Consider the following 17,500-nt stretch of genomic DNA (forward strand, 5'->3'; position numbering starts at 1 on the left):
AACAAGCCCTTGGAGTCGGAGAGCCATGGTGAGATATGAGCGAGATCAAGAGCTCCTTCTTCTCTCCCCCCCCCCCCCCCCCCCCCCCCCGGCCCTTCTCTCTCCCCTCTCCTAATCAGCCCCAGGCCTACTCTGACCCTCTCCTCAGGGCGTTTTTTTTTTTTTTTTTTTTACCGTAAAGGAGCTTTTTACCCAGGCCTGACCCCTCCATCCAGTCTACCAACTCCTCTCTCTCTCGCTCTCTCTCTCTCTCTCTCTCTCCCCCCCCAACTCCCCTGTCCCACAGAGCACTCTGTAGTCTTCACGTGCATGGCCGCTGCACTGCTTTTTTAAATCCCAGTAAAGTGTTGCATGATTTGTTGCCCTTAAACCTCTACCCCCCCACCCCCCAGCCCTGAAAGCAAGCCCCTCCATCCAGGGCCTTGATCCCACCGTGAGGAGGCGAGGGTCACACAGGGGCCACGGGTCGTCTGTGATTTCCTCAGGACCCCCCCCCCACCCCACCCCATCCCCAAAACACTCACAGACACACACTTACACACACACACACACACACACACACACACACACACACAGGCACCCCTGTCTATCCCAAGTGGTATAAAACAACTATGCCCCTGTGCCCTGTAAATAGGGAGCTTATTTCTCTGCCATGGAATGCTCAGACATCTCTTTACAGCCCCTCTTGGACTCCCTAAACATTTTTTTTCCTTCTTTCTTTCTAGCCAGTTTTTAGAAATGGAATGATTGAAAAAGAAGTACACGAAAGAAAAAAAAATCTGTAAACAGCAGATTCAGTTCCCCTCTGGTTTCAAGCCTTCCTGCCATTGTTTCCCAAGATGGCCGCGTCACAAAAGAGGAGCCGGGGTCAACCCCAATAAATTAGTTTCTGCACACAATGCAATCCAAATACAGTTTTTTCCCTTTCGTCGTCTTCTGTTTTTACCACCACTTCAAAGGCTGAGGTTCAGATGAGAGAATGACGTTTAGAAAAAAAAGTACCCTTCCAACATTAGTTCTGTGTCTCCTTAAATGTATTTATTTATTTATTTTGTTGATTTCCCAGTCGCCAACTGTTGTCTGCTTTTAGATTCATTGTTCGTGTATCAACAATAGTCTCGGACTTCTTTCCAAATAAGGCAGGCCTGGAGTGTGTGCTTCCTGAGTGCAGGACTCTTCGTGTTCAGCTGCAATGTGATCTGGCGTGAGAGAACTGAACTGGACCCCACATGGTGCGAGAGTTCAACTTTACACCCTCCTCCTCCGAACAACTGACTGACTGATTGCCTCGCGCACACACTGTCAGATAAGAAGTAGTGTGACTACACTCAGGCAGAGGCAAGCAGACAGAGTTCGCAAAAATAACTTAAAAATTATAATTTAAATCTGGCTTGTTCCTCAAATCAGTCTATTTAGTAGTGTTGAATTGTTTCCATGGAGTTCCATTGGTGGGTTACAAAATATAAACAAACATTTTAACTTTCAAAGTCCTATAGTGTTGTCTAGTCTGAATGCAAGTTGTGCTATGAAATATAGTTTGCTGTTTAGGAGGCCAAACCACCGCAGAAGCTGGTCTCGGTGTGGGCCTCTCTAAAGGCCGTGTTTTGAGGCCCCTGTAGGTCAGTTTGGTTTTCCAACGCAGCCGTATGCAGAACACTCCTACTGCTCCCATTGTGATTCCCGGAGGTCTCTTGCGCTTTCCCCAGTGTAGAATCCCTGCGTCGTCCCTCTTATCCCCACCAAGCCAAGACCCACAGAGAGCTCACAGAGAGTCTCGAGCTGCTGCAGCAGACCACCGCAAGCCCCTCCAGCTTTGAGATTCCTGGTTATTTATGGTCAAGGGATGTCCTGTCTCGGTCGGACCCGCTGCACTGGAGTCCATCTTGGCCTCCCTCCCGTGCCGGGGGAGAATTCTGAATTAAAATATGTGCACATTTCTGGAGGAGCCTTCAGATTGGGTTGCCAGATGATATTGGAAGAACATTTTTAGTGGTGTGATGAATGGTCTGAAAGGGAGTCGATGAGGTGAAAGTAGAAGTTTATACTTTCAGACAACGTTCTTCCACTTACTGGGACGGATATTTCAATTTAGCAAATGTTTGGCAAAGACATCAGTTCTTTGCAGACTATGAACATGGAAAACCGACAACAGGGACAACATAAAAACTACAGCCAAAGTAACATGTCAATCGAAACATGAAAAAAAATACACATATGTCTAAAATACAGCTACACTCAGTCTGGGAACAATGCTGTTAAATGCAAAGTTTTCAAAGCACTTAAAACAAATTTACAAACATGATTTTTTGTTATTTACTACCATCAACATATCAAGCACAGCTTGCCAAACGTTAACTAAAGCAGGGACATAAGCTAACGTGAAAACTCACGTTCCTTTTCTCCAAAGTTTTTGCAAGCTACAATCACAAGCCCTGAATATCTGTTGGTTACTCAGTAATTATTCCTTAGACATTTCTATCTAGCAAAATACATAGTAAGGCTTTAACGATTATTTTAGTAAACATCTTGATTTCTTAACTTATTAGTGTCTGTCTCTGCAAAACGAAATGAACAGACCATATATAATTTAGTAAAATTGTAAAACATGTTCTGACAACTCACAACCTGATACCAGTATATATTTATCCACACGCAGTAATTAAACTACCCCCATATTTGATGCATGGTACTGTCATCAAACACTCTCCTGTAACTCAAGCCCCTTTCTTCAAAAACGATTGCCAGTTTGTGGAAACCCATATATCCTGAATGAATCTTGTGTGAGGGGTGCTGAAAGGTGTTGACTGGGCTTCTTGCTAAGTGAGGTATTACATGTACTCTGCCCCACCACACATTGGTAAAAACAGTGTTGCCGAAGCGGCAGACATATGCACCAAAAAAATCCGGCCAGCATATTTGGAGTTCCTTGGAGTGAGACTTGATACACTGTGTCTTCATGTAGGCAGGCATTTGGTTGGCTTGGAGGTATGGCAGGCTGATATACCTAATGTCAGTCATTTTTAACAGTCGCTATATTTGCTTGCCTGTTTGGATTAGTCCTCTCCATGGTAACTGTCATTGACATAGAAAAGAGTAAAGAAAGAGGTTTTTGATCATATTCAGAGAGAGAGAGAGCTAGACAGTCTGCTCTACCTTTGAGCGTAGGTTGCAGCCTTGGTCCTCTGTAAAGGTCAGAGTCCTGACTGGCATTTGGGCTCTGACAGAGGTGACCCAGATTCAGTGTCACTGCTGGTTCACAGAGGTGCGCTCAGCTCGTCCTCCACAGAGTAAGGCCAGCGTGGGGGCGGGGTGTGGGGAGACAGCGGCCAGGGAACGGGAGGGGCTGCAGGCATGGCATTCTGAGAGACATGTGATTAAAAATATGACTTAGGAAAATGTGATTCTACTGCTGGAGGGGGTACTGGGGGAAAATCTGATACAGGAAAAACAAACCCTGGCGCACCCTCCCACAAGTTCACAATTGTGAGCGAGATCTCCTGATGAGAGCTGTCACTGGCTTGTTATTATGAAATAAATGTTCTTCCGTGGAGGGGGTGGTGTCGGTGTGAGGGTAAACATGTCTGTGTGTGTGTGTCTCTGTGTGTGTGTGTGTAAATTCACACACATGTGTATGTGTGTACACAAAATGTCTGTGGAGAGTTCACGGCCTTCAAACTCAAACGGCGACGGCCGAGCTCTAAACAAAATCAAAGCTACTCATCCTGCTGATAGGACCTGACGCTGCACTGCACGCCCTCGCTCTCTCGGACACCCATTCACAAGCACCCCTCGCTTTTGCCAAAACAGCGCCAATGATCATCTATCACTGTGCAATAAATCCTGCCGAGAGAGCGCCTCACACCGAGACGAGACGGCTTTTGCCCATTATTGACGGTCCCCAGCTTCATTTGGGAAATGTTTGAAAAGGCAGATGTGATTGGTTATTTTATTAAATAGTTGCTACTGGCAACATAATATTTTTGTGTACGAGGGGAAACCATGGAGGCCATGGGTGGAGGCTGATCGTGCCGGAGGCCTGGAGGGGAGGTGGGGGGGGGGGTCGGTGTTATTTTTCACCCAAGCTATATGAGCATTTTGTTGGATCTCGCTGCAGCGAGCAATTAACTGTTTTGCTGCAAGCGTTCCTGTCTTCTCATAACGCGTAAACACAAGCACTTTGTCACTTTAACAACAGATTTGCACCGACACTCAAGTGTATGGGCACATCCGTTTCGCCCGCCTTTGCTGTGGTTTTGCTTCTTTCAATATATAGTTAACTTTGACAAACATATTTGATTAGATGTGTGGTGAATATTCTGCCTGAATGCAGAGCCCATGGAAATATTTAGCTGCTTAACAAGCTGACTGCTGAATTTGAAAAGGACTAAATGCAAGATAAAGGTTTATAACCAACATCCCATGCTGTTGTTTAGTATACCAGAGTAATGTTATTCATTTTGTAAAATATATGGACAACAATAGTTGAAATTAAAAAAATACCTAGTTTGTATCCTTAATGTATTTCATTAGTATTTCATTTTGTTGATGTATATAATCCATAGTGGTTGAATATTTCAATAGCGCTATCTGTTTTTTTTTTTTATCTAATATTTTTGGATGATAATTATCTTTATTCTGCCTGTCTTTTACATATTTGTTTATATTAACTATTGTGTCTTTCTTTCTGCACACTCGCTGTTTAAATTCATTCTGCTCCAACGCAAGTCATGGCCTATCAGCAGTCTGTGTGGACATGGGGTCCTTTAACTGATTAGACTAACTGGGCAGTTTAGCAGAGCCATAAACTACTTCAGTGTCAGAAGACTTCCTGTCTCCAGATGAGTCATCATTTTTCACCCCAGTGACTTGCCATTGGCCCGAATGTCTGATTATAACTGGCTATTCCCTCGAGTGTTGCCCTGCCTACGGGTATGACCAGATAAGATACAAGCTGCTAAGATACAGGCATGAAGGTGCCACACTGACTATTGACATTTGTTGGGAAACCGCAAGCTTAATTTGTCTCTTCATCTCCCCTTACCTCCTTAGAGTATGGTCAGCTCCAACAAGTTTTCATGCCAGTGGCCTGAGCCCCAAATTGGCTTATGTCATAGTTTGGACATCCCCTGATGCTATTTATTGCCACCCACTGCAGTGATGGACTAAAAAAGCTCTTGACACTAGCTATTGCTTTTCAGCACCAGAGCTTCCGACTGCTAACAGGGCCCCTGCTATCTCACCCCTCCTTCAGATACACACACACACACACACACACACACACACACACACAAGGAGGACAGCTCTGCTCTCCCAGTGTCATCCACCAGAGCTGTGATGCCTGTAGGACCTGATGTGTGCTAGTTCATCCCCACCTTCATTTCATTCACAGCCATGCGCGTGCAGTGATTCTGCTGGTTTTCGCCCTGATCAAGCTGCTTGAGAAGAGCGAAATGAACTTCGTGTCACTCTAAAAACACGCCGTATGATAGACATGCAATTCGTAGCTTCTTTGCCGGCATATTTGATTATGGATATTTAGAATGGACCTACTGATTTTTGTATAGCCTACGTTTCAGTTGTTTGTGTAGGCTACATATATTCAATTGTACAGCTTGTACTCAAGGGTAAACCTGCTACAAGTTCAAATAAGTTTCATGATGCTTCAGTAAGGAATTTGCCATTAACGCTACTCAGTGTAACCATCTGTGTCAAAGACGCACCAACAACAACACTGTCAACAGACGCCGGTGTGAAGGAAATAGTTCGACCAGAATGCCGTAATAATTTTGAAAAGGAATGCAACGGTGACCTACAGGAAGATCTACATTTTGTTTGTTTATCAATGCAGATTAGTAAATCGGTATTTCCTACATCAAAACAAGTGCTATGTGCTACGGCGATTTACCTTTTATTATGTCATCAGAGGTTCTGTGTTGGAGGCTCTCTTTGACATTTGATTATTTAAGCATTATCCTCTTAACTCGTTTCACTGAGGTAGGGATTGAGCGAGGTTGTTAACTAAGTGGCCATTCCTAATATCACCAGATTTGTCTCCAAAATGTGGACTAAATCTCGTTATCGGCCTGTAAAGCCGCAGAGCTTACATTTTCTGGCTCTTTAACCGTTTTTCCTTCTCACTGAGCAGCTGGAAAACCAGACACATCAAAGACTCTCAAAGCTAATCTTCTGTAATCTGCGTTTACACTGTTTACCGTTTGAACTTTGGCGGTAATTAGAATCAAGCACGATTCTCACCGAAGTTTTATATTTCAAAAGACAATTTTTAGTATCTTCCCTCAGAAATAAGACTAGGTTACCCTTCACCCTTGTACCATTTCAAACCTAGGGTAAAACAGACTAATTCATTTTCATGTAGTAACAATAAAACCTGCTGTTCCTGTTGATCATTTACGAAGAGAGGATAGGTAAAAATATGTAATTCAATTTATATAATAGAAAAATATCGAATTCATGTCCATGCACTCTCGACGTCTGCTTGAACATATCCTAATGAAACCGAGTCACATTCAGCAAGTGAGGGTCTACAGCGAGTGACACCGACTCTCCTTTCCCGTCTCTTCTTTCGCTCTCTTACTCACACCGTTTAAAAAAATAAAGAGTGGTTCTAACTGCCACCCGAGACGAGGTTATTGATGCCAGTCTAAATCATGATCTTTAAGATTATGGATAAAGGTGAATTATTTGGACATCATTATACTGTGTGTGCTAGTTCATGCCTATCTTACTTTTGCCATCAACATCTTGCCTTGCGCTGACGTTAGTAGCCTATAACTGAACGAGCTGTGTGATGACATGAAGACTATGAAAAGCGATTCCAGACACAGCCAAACCAGGTAGCTTGCAACAGGTATCTGATCTAGGCAGGCATTTTTACTTTTAGGCCAAATCATTTAATGACCAATAGGCTTACATAAAAGCAAGTCACTTGCCTGAATTTGGCTGAACTGTAAAGATAAATGCCCTAGATAAATATATTTTGTGCTCGACTTCAGCTTTGCGATTGTTAAAGCCCAGGATGCAATCCAGGAATTCAACTGGTAATCGTAGTGATTATTGTGGGCTATATGCACGATGGCGAAATAGAAATGACCTTATTAGGTTTTATTATGGGCTAGTCAATGATTATGATGATATAACTCAGATATTACACAGGATGCTCAGTTGTTGGTGAGCTCTTTCATCATCCCTGAAACAATGGACTATTATAAATACGTTGAAAAGTTCGTTAACTCTTTCATATGTAGGCTACCCACGTCAGAATTTCAAACAAGTTAAGCTTTAGGAAACAAACATGAACATTGTGTTACTCGCCCTGTACCTTTATTTTATCATCCAGAAGGGGTCGCCATGACGTTGTAACATTGTGCCCAGGGGTGCGTTTGCAGAGCTTAGTTTGGGCGAGGGAGAAGCTCTCTCTCTCTCCAGCTCTGTCTCCATTCTTAGTGTTTACTCTCCTCCTAAGCCAATGGCCAACGTGTTCTGTTATTTACAGTTCTCGCGAAATGTCTCACTTTGCTGCCCTGAGCTACCCGCAAGACATTTCTTACCTTTTTTTGTTGAAATAGCTGAAAAATGTATGCACTAATGCAAGTTAGGAAACGCAACGATAAATCATCAACATTTTTGCGCCTGTTAGTTCCGCCGATCAAGACGGTATTTATTTGCAGAATCCAGTCCTCAAGCTATGAACCGTGATTATTTCAGTCGAAAACCGGTCAAATGTTGACAACCTTTAAGCCAATCTAACACCCAACATTAGCAAAGGAAACCTAATGAGAAAATATCAGATCGTCCAGCCCCGGGGTCGCTAATTAAATCTTAACTGATTGAAAAATAAGGGCTCAGGGTCCTTGAGGCTTGACTAAACTCCACGCTATTTTATTCTATTGCACTTCACTTATTTTTCAGTCATATGTCCCTTTTTATTTTTCTAACCTCCGACTGACCATTTCAATTTTCTATTGCCAATTCTGCACCCTTTAGCGATGCGATTTAACTAATTAGAAATTTTTCATCATTGAGCTTAAGGGAGAGGAGGGAGGAGGGAGAGCAAAATCTGTCACTCATTTTTAAGAAGACAAGCACCCATGGAGTGTGAAGAAATCGGCTCTAATTCAAAAAAGCGACCATGCGAGAAAAGTCCTCAACATTACCCTGCCAGTTATTAATGTGATCTTCCTTTCAGAACAGAGAGCGTTGTTGGCTTTATCTCTTTTCATGAGCCACCTCTTATTCTTCCCCTTGTTAAGACGAGTGTTTTAAATGGAAACTGTTTTTAACGATTTGGTTAAAATCAGAGATAGTCTTATGTTCCCGTATTTTATTTTGCATTTGTATCTTTTTTTCCATTAGCCTATTATTATTGTATATAGCCTACGTATGAATATGGTGCTGTTAAGAAGGGGAAACTTTGTCACATCATTCTGGATACTCTAGAAAATGTAGTACAATAATAATAATACTAACATGTGATTTGTATGTATCAGTAACTAAGCTTTACAGTTTTACAATAGAAAATATTACAACTCGATCATATGAAATTAATAATACATAATAAGTCATTGACTGTTTCCCAGAGGCGCGTTCATCAACAGTAAATGCAAGTTGGCATCTACCACTATAGAGGATTGGGCAAAGGAGTTAGCAACATTCCTGCAGGGAATAAGTTGTTGACAATTAGAACACACACATGCAGAGAGAGAGAGAGAGAGAGAGAGAGAGACTGAGACTGGACGTCTAGTGTGAACTATTTCTTAAAATCTGCGTTTCCGAATCAACACCATATCTTGTCACGACCACCTTTACCCTGACATCAAACCAAAGCATATAGAGAAAAGTCTCGGTGACGGCCTGTAACTGAAATAATTGTGTAAGAATTGGAACTTAACTATAAAATCATCAACAGACATGTGCATCAATGAGGATGCACAGTATCATTACTAATACAGAGATAAAGAGAACAAGGTTGTGCTTATTGTTGTCTGTTATAGTTCTAACCTCTCTCTGGCCACCTTTGAAAAGGACACAAAACAGGGATATGTCACGTCGTATATAACACATTGCTAGACATATTGCAAACTATAAGCTTGATGGCGTAGGCTACGTCTCTTGACTTGTTGTAAGGGTGCTATAGAGATCATGTTGAAGATCTATCTTCAATGACCTTGTTCTAATGAAACGAGATGAGAAGGAACGACAAAAGCTATCTGGCCGCAGGAACGAACCATCGAGCAGAGATTCTTTTTTTTTTTTTTTTTTTTACTTCGCCACAAACAAAACACGTCAGATTTTCCAAACACAAAACAGTAGAACTTTACGGTTTAAATCTGAAACCGGTTAGCCTATATATGAGTGTATAAAAACACAAGCATTCCCTCCAGAAACCCTTTTGGTGAGCTATAATAAAACATTTTCCCTGGGCTTTATTGATCAGTCACTCTGAGCTAATGTAATTATCCTCATCAATAGAGGACTGCAGGGAGAATCATTATGCGGCTGACAGTGATAAATGATCACCGAAATGCGGCCCTTTTCTCCCAGGAACCCCTGCTTCTGACCTCCTCACATACATAACGTAGTCATAGAAACACCTTATGGCAAAAGAAGGGGAAAACTGCTGAAATGTAAAAAAGGAGGGCAATCCAAAATGGAAACAGTCACAAAAAGAAAGCTCACAAAAGCTAAGTTAAAAAACGAGAAATAAAAACAATTCTCCATCAGATGTGCAAGTAGGTTATCTGTCTCCCCCTGTTCCGAAATTAATAAAAGCAGGGAAGTTCAAACTACCAAATAAACAAAATAGTGAATAAATAAACCAATGCGTAAATACAAAATAAAATACAAATATCAGTGGCATATCCAGTTTAAATAAAATTAAGGTCGCAAAACCTGATTATTGAAGAATAAAATGAGCTCTACTATTTGCCTTAGATAAACATGTACTTTAATCCCCATATTTCTCTTAATATCAAAGTAGCCTATATGCTGTAGCCTACTTTTATTTAAAAATGAATTCGCCACGAGTGGAATTCTGACTCCCCTTTGAGTGGGCTTTGCGGATTGAAAACCCAATATTGTGAGACTCCTTTGGTGAAGATCAGATATTATCAACGGGTTAAGGGTTTATTAACATGTTGCCTTTGTGCGCAAGAGCGCTCAAGGTTTTGCGCATGTTTATTGTGGACATTTAATATCGTTGGAGGCGAACGACTCGTGCAGGGGCAGGAAAAGGCTTCGGCTCGGGTATTGTGCAGGGGGAATGTTCCGTATTTTATTCCTGCAGCGGTACCCGAAGTAGCTTTGACAGAGAGGAGATGAAGGGGAGGGGTTGTTTAGCTCGGCTGGATCATCCATCATCCCTGTCACCCCGAATCGGGAAAGAGAAGCAGCAAAGGCAATCTACCTTCTGTCTCCTCAAAAAAAAAAAAAAAAAAAGGAGAGACGGGGAAGGAAAACTATTAATATTAAAATGTCCCTTCTTCACAGTAATCCAGGACTTTTTGTCTTACATCTGATAATCTTTCTTTACAAACATTTCTTCCTTCTGATTTTAGCATCTCCAAGGTTGATAAAAGTTAACAATTCCAATTGTGAGGGTAAGCTACCGCATCTTTGCAAAATGATTGCATGAGGACTTTAGTACGTTCGAACCTCCCAAAATAATAAATATTTTTCTCTTGCTTAATTTATTATCAAATGGTTGCTGCTGTGTATAATGTTGCGTGCATGTGTAACAATAATATTGCAGCCTTCTAAATGAAATATTGCATTAAACACAGAAAAACGCAGGCGAGTTTCATTTTGTCACCCCAATGACGGGTTGTAATTGCTTCCATTCTTGGTAAAAAAAAAAAAATAGTATAACCCTCTCTCCATTTTTTTTTAGGGCTATGGTTGAATTTGAGCGTAACTTGATAGTCTCTTCCGTGTTGGAGAAGAATGCGCAAAAAGATAAGCTGCAGTATATTGTTTTGTTTTTCAGACATTGCACAACACTGCAGTGGTGATTTTCGATTGTGATTCGAAGAGCAAAAAACTATGCAGCCATTAGGCCTGTTTCTTATCTGAATAATTGTGCAACATTACACAATAATTGTAAATTCGGAGATATTATCACGACTCTTGTGTCATCCTTGGGGCAAGGCTGGCCGTAACTCGACAGAAGAAAATGTAAATCTGCCTTAATTTTTTTCTTGTATACAGGTATGGAGACCTTAGCCTAAACTGCTGCACCAAAACTGCAGCACAACTCGTATTTTTTTTAAAATAATACCGTAGGCTATTTAAAGTAATGAAAGTAAAATGCAATTTAATTGAATGTAAAACAATAAGTTAACAGGTTACAATACAGGTTACAGGTAATATGTTACATTTTAGGCGCATTTATACAAACGTAGCCTATTAAGAATTTTAGCTTTAATGATGCCGTCTACAGAGGCTTAAGTAGTCTATAAACTGCAGGTCTACACCCTGTACTATAGACTATTCACCAGGCCACCAATATCCAACGATGCTGTCATTACAAGCATTAGAGAATTCTTCCATTACAAATAGCCATCTAGCCCAATGATTTTGTTCACGTTTCAGCATTTAGTTGTAGGCCTACACTAAACAAATGTAGGCTACCAGCTGTATTTTGGAGAGTGACTATGACACGACCTCGGATGAGCCTGGCGTTACACCATATTAATGTCTGGGTTCCTTTTGACAGGAGAGACAAGATTTCAATCAGGGCGACAGTAGATTGTCATTTCTGTTTTAAGGCTGTGTGCCGATGGCCGCAGGCAAACACCAGCAACGCAAATATGAGAAGAGTGACGGGTTGCCCAAGGGCCTCTCGTATTTCACCAGCAGGGGTCGCTTCAGAGCAAGACAAATTTCCGCTCTGAGCCTTGTGCGTTTGCACGGTTGAGGCCGACTGCTTAATCCATTGTTTGAGCCTAATGCAGTAGCGTGTGATTAAACCAGAGCGACTGTTTTATGGTAATCGATTAGTCATTCTTAACTCACCCCAATACGTAAATACACTTTCAGGGACGCTCCTAGCAAGAATATGCACGGCATCAATTATTACTTGGGTTATGGCCTGTCATCTAAGATGGTTACTTGTTGGCCCTGAATAGATGTAAATACCACAGAACTCTACACACTTCTCACTGTGTCTGACATAAGCAAGAACGCTTTCTTCCACAATAACTGCAGCCGTTGGTGTGGAATGGCTTACAATGCCTTGCATATGAATTCGTTTTGCAACACACACTTAGCACGCAAATCTAACAAAATCAAAAAATGAAATATTTATTACAGCATTTGTGACTGAACACCTTTTAAACATTACGTCACAGTCCTCATACAAGTATTTAATGTATTTTTGACAAAGCTTAAGGGAGACAGCATTTTTTTTTCATCTAGTGAGGAACACGTGCTGAAAAAGGAAGGAATTCATGGACATACAATATCAATGCCACAGCAGATCTGAAACTAGCAAAAAACATTCTTTTTCAATTGAGGTAAACACATAGAATATCTAACATGAAACAATTAATAGACTGAACTCTGTACGAAGTTTGTTACAATATTCTCTTAGCTTTTTCTCCAAGCTTTGAGTTCATAATTTAAGTTCTTTTTTTGTCTTTTTTGTACGCTTTAGGTTTTTTTGGTGCATCGACCATCAATAGCTTCTCTCAGTGCCAAAGAATCCAACATTGTGTCAGCATTGTCCATATGGCAAGTTATGTCGATCCCAAGGCGAAGAAAACTACTGCAGGATGCTGTTTTTCCCACTGGTAAGTTTCCTTCCATAGGCTCTTTCTCAAAGAGTCCCAGATACAAAAAAAAAAACAATAAAAATAATAAAATAAAAATGTATAAAACCAACACAATCCAGTGCTTGGGCAATTCAAAACTAAGGACTTTACCTACGGGGCAACATTCATTCATGAACCAAAAAAAAAAAAACAGGGAGCTGATTGAAAAAAGAAAAAAAAAACTGTTCAAACGGAATCTTCCAGAGAGAACAGGGAGTCGGTTGGCAGCCTCTCTCTCTCTCGTCGCGCTAGTTCTTTTCCTGGTGTGGAACACACAGAGCCGCTGCCCTTGCTAGCTTCAGAGTTTGTGTTTGTAAGGGGCCGAGATTGATTGAGATGTTTTTCTTATTTATTGCTGCAACAAGACAGTCTCTCCTTCTGGGAACAGCACACACAGTGTGAAAAGCAAGGGGGGGTTAACCCTTTTTTTCATACTCTAGAACTAAGCTCAGGAAACATAAATTGTGTGATCCAACGAAAAGAAAATGCACAAGTTTTAACTTAGTTTCTATATGTTTTATACTACAGTAGTTATAACTCTTGGAGTCTGTTTTCGTTTTTGTGGTGTTTTTTTTTTTCCTCTTTTAACCTTTCCAGAGTGATTTCTTTAAAATAGTTTGAATGTGTCACTCGAGGAGTGTTTTTTTGAAAGTGTATAGTTAAGTGTGTGTAAAAAGTGTGTGCGTACATATGTTGCTTGTGTTTGTGTGTGAGTGTGCATTTGGAGTCATGATGTAAATTGAAACATCATCTTTTGATCTTTAACAAAAACCCAAGACTTTACAAAGTGTTCTTGTCAGCTTGGTCCTCCATTGGTGAAAGTAACAAAATTGACAAGATTTAAAAAAAACTTCTCACAGCTCACATGGAATTCCATCTCTGTTTTTTTCTTCTTCCTCCGCTTGCCTAATTGTGGTCAAAATGGTTCTCCTTTTTCCTTAAAAATAGTCTCAAAATGACTTTTTGCCAGGGGGTTGCGGTCGCTGTTTTGTTAGCTGTGTTTTTGTCGCGCTTGCACATAGACAGGTTCCCTTGCGCTACTGAACATGGATATCCAGGTCTTGTCCAGCCGTGCTGTGGTCGATGGAGGCGATGATGGGGGGGCTCTGTGCGGACATGGTCATTCCTGGGTGAGGGGGGGGTCCTCCGTGCATCAGCATGGCCTGGTGGTGTTGAGGATGGTGGTAATGGGGGTGGTGTGGGTGATGAGGGTGGTGTCCGGGCAGGTACGGGTGCAGGGCAGGGGCGTGTCGGAGCTGGGAGGGATGATGGGTCATCTGGGGAGGGGCGAAACCAGGTGGGGCCATGCTCATGCCCACTGGGCCAGACTGAGGTACGTACTCCCCTGCGGAAGAGAGAGAGAGAAAGAGAGAGAGAGGTGGAGAGAAGGAGAGAGAGAGGTTAGTGGCAGTGCCAACTGATAGGGAAATTCACACACAGTGCACTCCCACTGCTAACCCTCCCTGATTCACACATAATTGTCCGCCCTGACCACCAGGCAACATGAATGACTTGTTCATTAGTGAACAGAAACATCTGCTGGCTGGGTACTTTTTGGACGGCTTCCCTTCTTCCCAATCTTGACCCCCCTCCCCTTTCCCGCTTCCCACACCCCCCTCCCTCCCCCCCATACGAAAAAGCATGCACTGCACAATTTAGCAGAAGAGCACTTAGCAAAAGCATACAAAGCATTGCGCTATTTTCGGGAGAGGGTGGGCTACACGGTGTCTGATGCATTCCTGGTTGAGTTCAGGTTGTAAAACGATCCGGTGCACATCCACTGACACTGACGTCTGGCAGGATGGGAAGGAAGCGGAGCGATGTATTGACGTTCGCTAAAGTAATATGTGATTGCACTGTGCTGAGAGCTGAGAGAAGTCTGTTCCCCAGCTGAATTAAGTAACACGGAGAGCAGAGCATCTCTCAAGAGGGATATGCTGTAGTGAACATATTTGATTTAAAATCCTTTCAAATAAGTTTCCTTTAATAATTTAGGGGGATCGGTTAACTATAACAACAGACTAGTTCTAAGAATAGCATCTTAACAGAGCTCCTTGCCTTTTCCAGAAAAACATATGGTCCCCATGGTAACAAATTCTACGTGTTGGTTGGGCGATGAAGACAGCTTCTTCATTAAGGCCATGGAGAGAAATGCAATGTGTGTATTTATGGGTCCAAGTGTATTTGCTTGTGTGTGTGTGTGTGTGTGTGCGTGTGTATATGAGTGAGGGACAGAGGAAATTCTGAATACTGATGCCTTGAGAATACGGCATTGAGACTCCTTCATGTGTGGAGGCCTCAGCAGAGCCATGCTGTCACTGGCGGCTGTGGGGACAGAGGCTGCTCTGTAGTGTCACTGTTTAGTTATTCAGAGCAGTATTTGCAGTAAACAGACCTGGGCAGGTAAGAGTGGGTGGTTGGGGCTGGGGGGGGGCATGGGGCTGTAAGACGGGTCTGGGGATGGCATGAGCAGCTTGTCCTGGAAGTCAAGAGTGAAGCCTGGGGAGAGGCTTCTGGGAGAGTGGGGCCGGGCAAGGTGAGTCTTGCCTAAGCTAGGCTAGGCTAGGTTAGATTGGATTAGGCTAGACGGTACTCCTGCAGGTCTAGGTAAGGAGCAGGGCAGAGGCCTGGGCTTCACTGCTTTGTAATGTGAACCCCTGGGGATTAACAACAGCAAAGGGGGTGGTGGGGAGGGAGGGAAAGGGGTCGCGCCAAGGTCACCAGGCATGCTAACTCTCGACATTCCTCTACCTTGGTACGCCGCAATTAAGAAATTACACAGGAGGGCCAAGAAGGAGGGGGGAGAGAGAGGGGAAGAAAAAACAGGACAGGCGAAGGCGGAGATTAATGGCCAATCTCATTGGCTGAAAGCCGCGCCATTTTGTAATACTCGCTCCTCCACGCAGGTTCATTGCGAATGCACATGTTTGTTAAAGCGGTCTTTTAAAAGCCCACTATCGGGGTCATAAAAAAAGGTAAATCAATCCGGCTGAGGGGTGAGTGTGTGTGAGTTGGTGTGAGGGGGGCGAGCTCCGCGCAAGGAGTGCGCTCACCTCCATATAACCTAGAGCCAGTCCCCGTTAAAAAGCCCAGCAGATGTTTTTGACACTGTAAGCTGGTAATCTCAAGCCTTGTAAGCTGCAGTCATTCTGTTAAGTAGATCTGCGGAGCGCTCCTTTATTAACAGGAGTGGTAAAACCATCTGAAGACAATAACGCCGCACCCAGACAGGCCCACTCTCCTCCTGCCGGTTCTAGCAGAGCAACCCGCTCAATGGCTGACGATAATTAACTACCAAATATACCATATTGTGTGGCTGCGTAATCAAATCAAGAGAGGGGTAATATTCCTCTGTATTAAGCTATTAATGTAATTGGTCATGAAGCATAAAATATGTTATGTAATTAAATAGTCTAGAAATTATATAGCCTTTATTAAGAATTATCCAAGCTGAGCAAATGTTGTCTCTCTGTGGCTGTTTTAGGGAACACTGCACTCAAGCTTTTTTTTAAGCCATTAGTAAGGGAAGCGGCCGGGGGGGCAAAGGAGGGAGGTGGTTGGGTAGGTGGTGGTGGTGGGGGGGTGGTCTCTATCGGAAGAATCGCCATGGTGACCCTATAGAAAAATCCGTCGCCTATTTACATATAAAGGGTTCTTTTAATCAAGGTAAGTGTTATTATACTGTGGCTCATTGAGCAGAGCAGGGTAGGTGTTAAATAAAATTCCCCGCGCCCTGCTGGCGTTAGGATGCGATATGTCTTGATTTCTGAAATGTCAGTGCCACGGCACTGGAGGGGGGGTTGGGGGGGTGGGGGGGGGGTGGTTGGTAGGCGTCGGGGGTGGGTGGTGTAATGGGTGTCTTAATCAGGCCGCGGCCATTTAGCCACGGCCAGCAAAAAGAGACAGAGTTCTCGGAGAGAACAGAGAAATTCCCCCATTCTTTATGTGTGTGGCTGTTTTAAAGTCTATGTCCTTCTAAATTTATCTCCGTATCTCTGCTGTCTCAGTGTCTCATGTTAGGAGACGACATAACCCCCCCACCCCCACCCCATTCCCACCCTCATGCACCCGAATACCCAGTAAAAAATAATCAAAACACTCAGGTCCCCCCCACCAACCCTAGCTCTCCCCAGTGAAGGATCGGATGTGTCACCCCCAGCCCGTATATCTCGCTTGGGGGCCGTAATGTATTGCGGCGCTCCCGTCTTTGCATATAAGATAATTTGGGCATCAATCCTTCGGTCCGACAGATTTATGTCACTCCGAGGACAGCTTCACTTCTCCTTCTTTATCGCTTCACTGGAGCCTGCTTAATTTCTCCCCGTCAGCCCCTTGCCCCTGGAGATGTTATTTTTTCCCCTAAATGTCCAACATTTGCATTGGCTGCCCGCGAGATGTGCAGAGCGATGCCGCTGTTGTGATAAATAAATGTGTGCGCCATGCTTTTCTTTGCTGTCCTCCCTACTTTCCATTCTCTCCTTTGCTCTCTCTCTTTCTGGTTGTCGTCTGGCGCCACAAGTCCACTCCTAGGGGGCCATCGGAGGCAGGCATCGTGGCACAGTGCTTCCCACTATTCCCAGTACCCCCATTCATCCTGGGGCTAGTTTCCCCTCTCGCACCCCCCAACCCCCCAGTGGAAAAGCACACAGGGAAGGCCGGCTGAGGGTCATGTT

General features: G+C 43.2%; 1 protein-coding gene across 9 annotated transcripts in view; it reads right to left on the reverse strand.

Moving 5' to 3' along the window:
• Nucleotides 1–14,032: 14,032 nt before the first annotated feature.
• The window catches only part of meis2a (Meis homeobox 2a), an 83,869-nt gene continuing 80,401 nt past the window's right edge, over nucleotides 14,033–17,500 (reverse strand). For all 9 annotated transcript variants that reach the window (XM_080850564.1, XM_080850563.1, XM_080850561.1 and 6 more), the window contains one exon: nucleotides 14,033–14,172. The gene's annotated coding sequence lies outside the window, so the exon portion shown is untranslated. The remainder of the gene's footprint in view (nucleotides 14,173–17,500) is intronic.

Source organism: Sprattus sprattus, assembly GCF_963457725.1.
Source record: "Sprattus sprattus genome assembly, chromosome: 13".
NCBI lineage: Eukaryota > Metazoa > Chordata > Actinopteri > Clupeiformes > Clupeidae > Sprattus > Sprattus sprattus.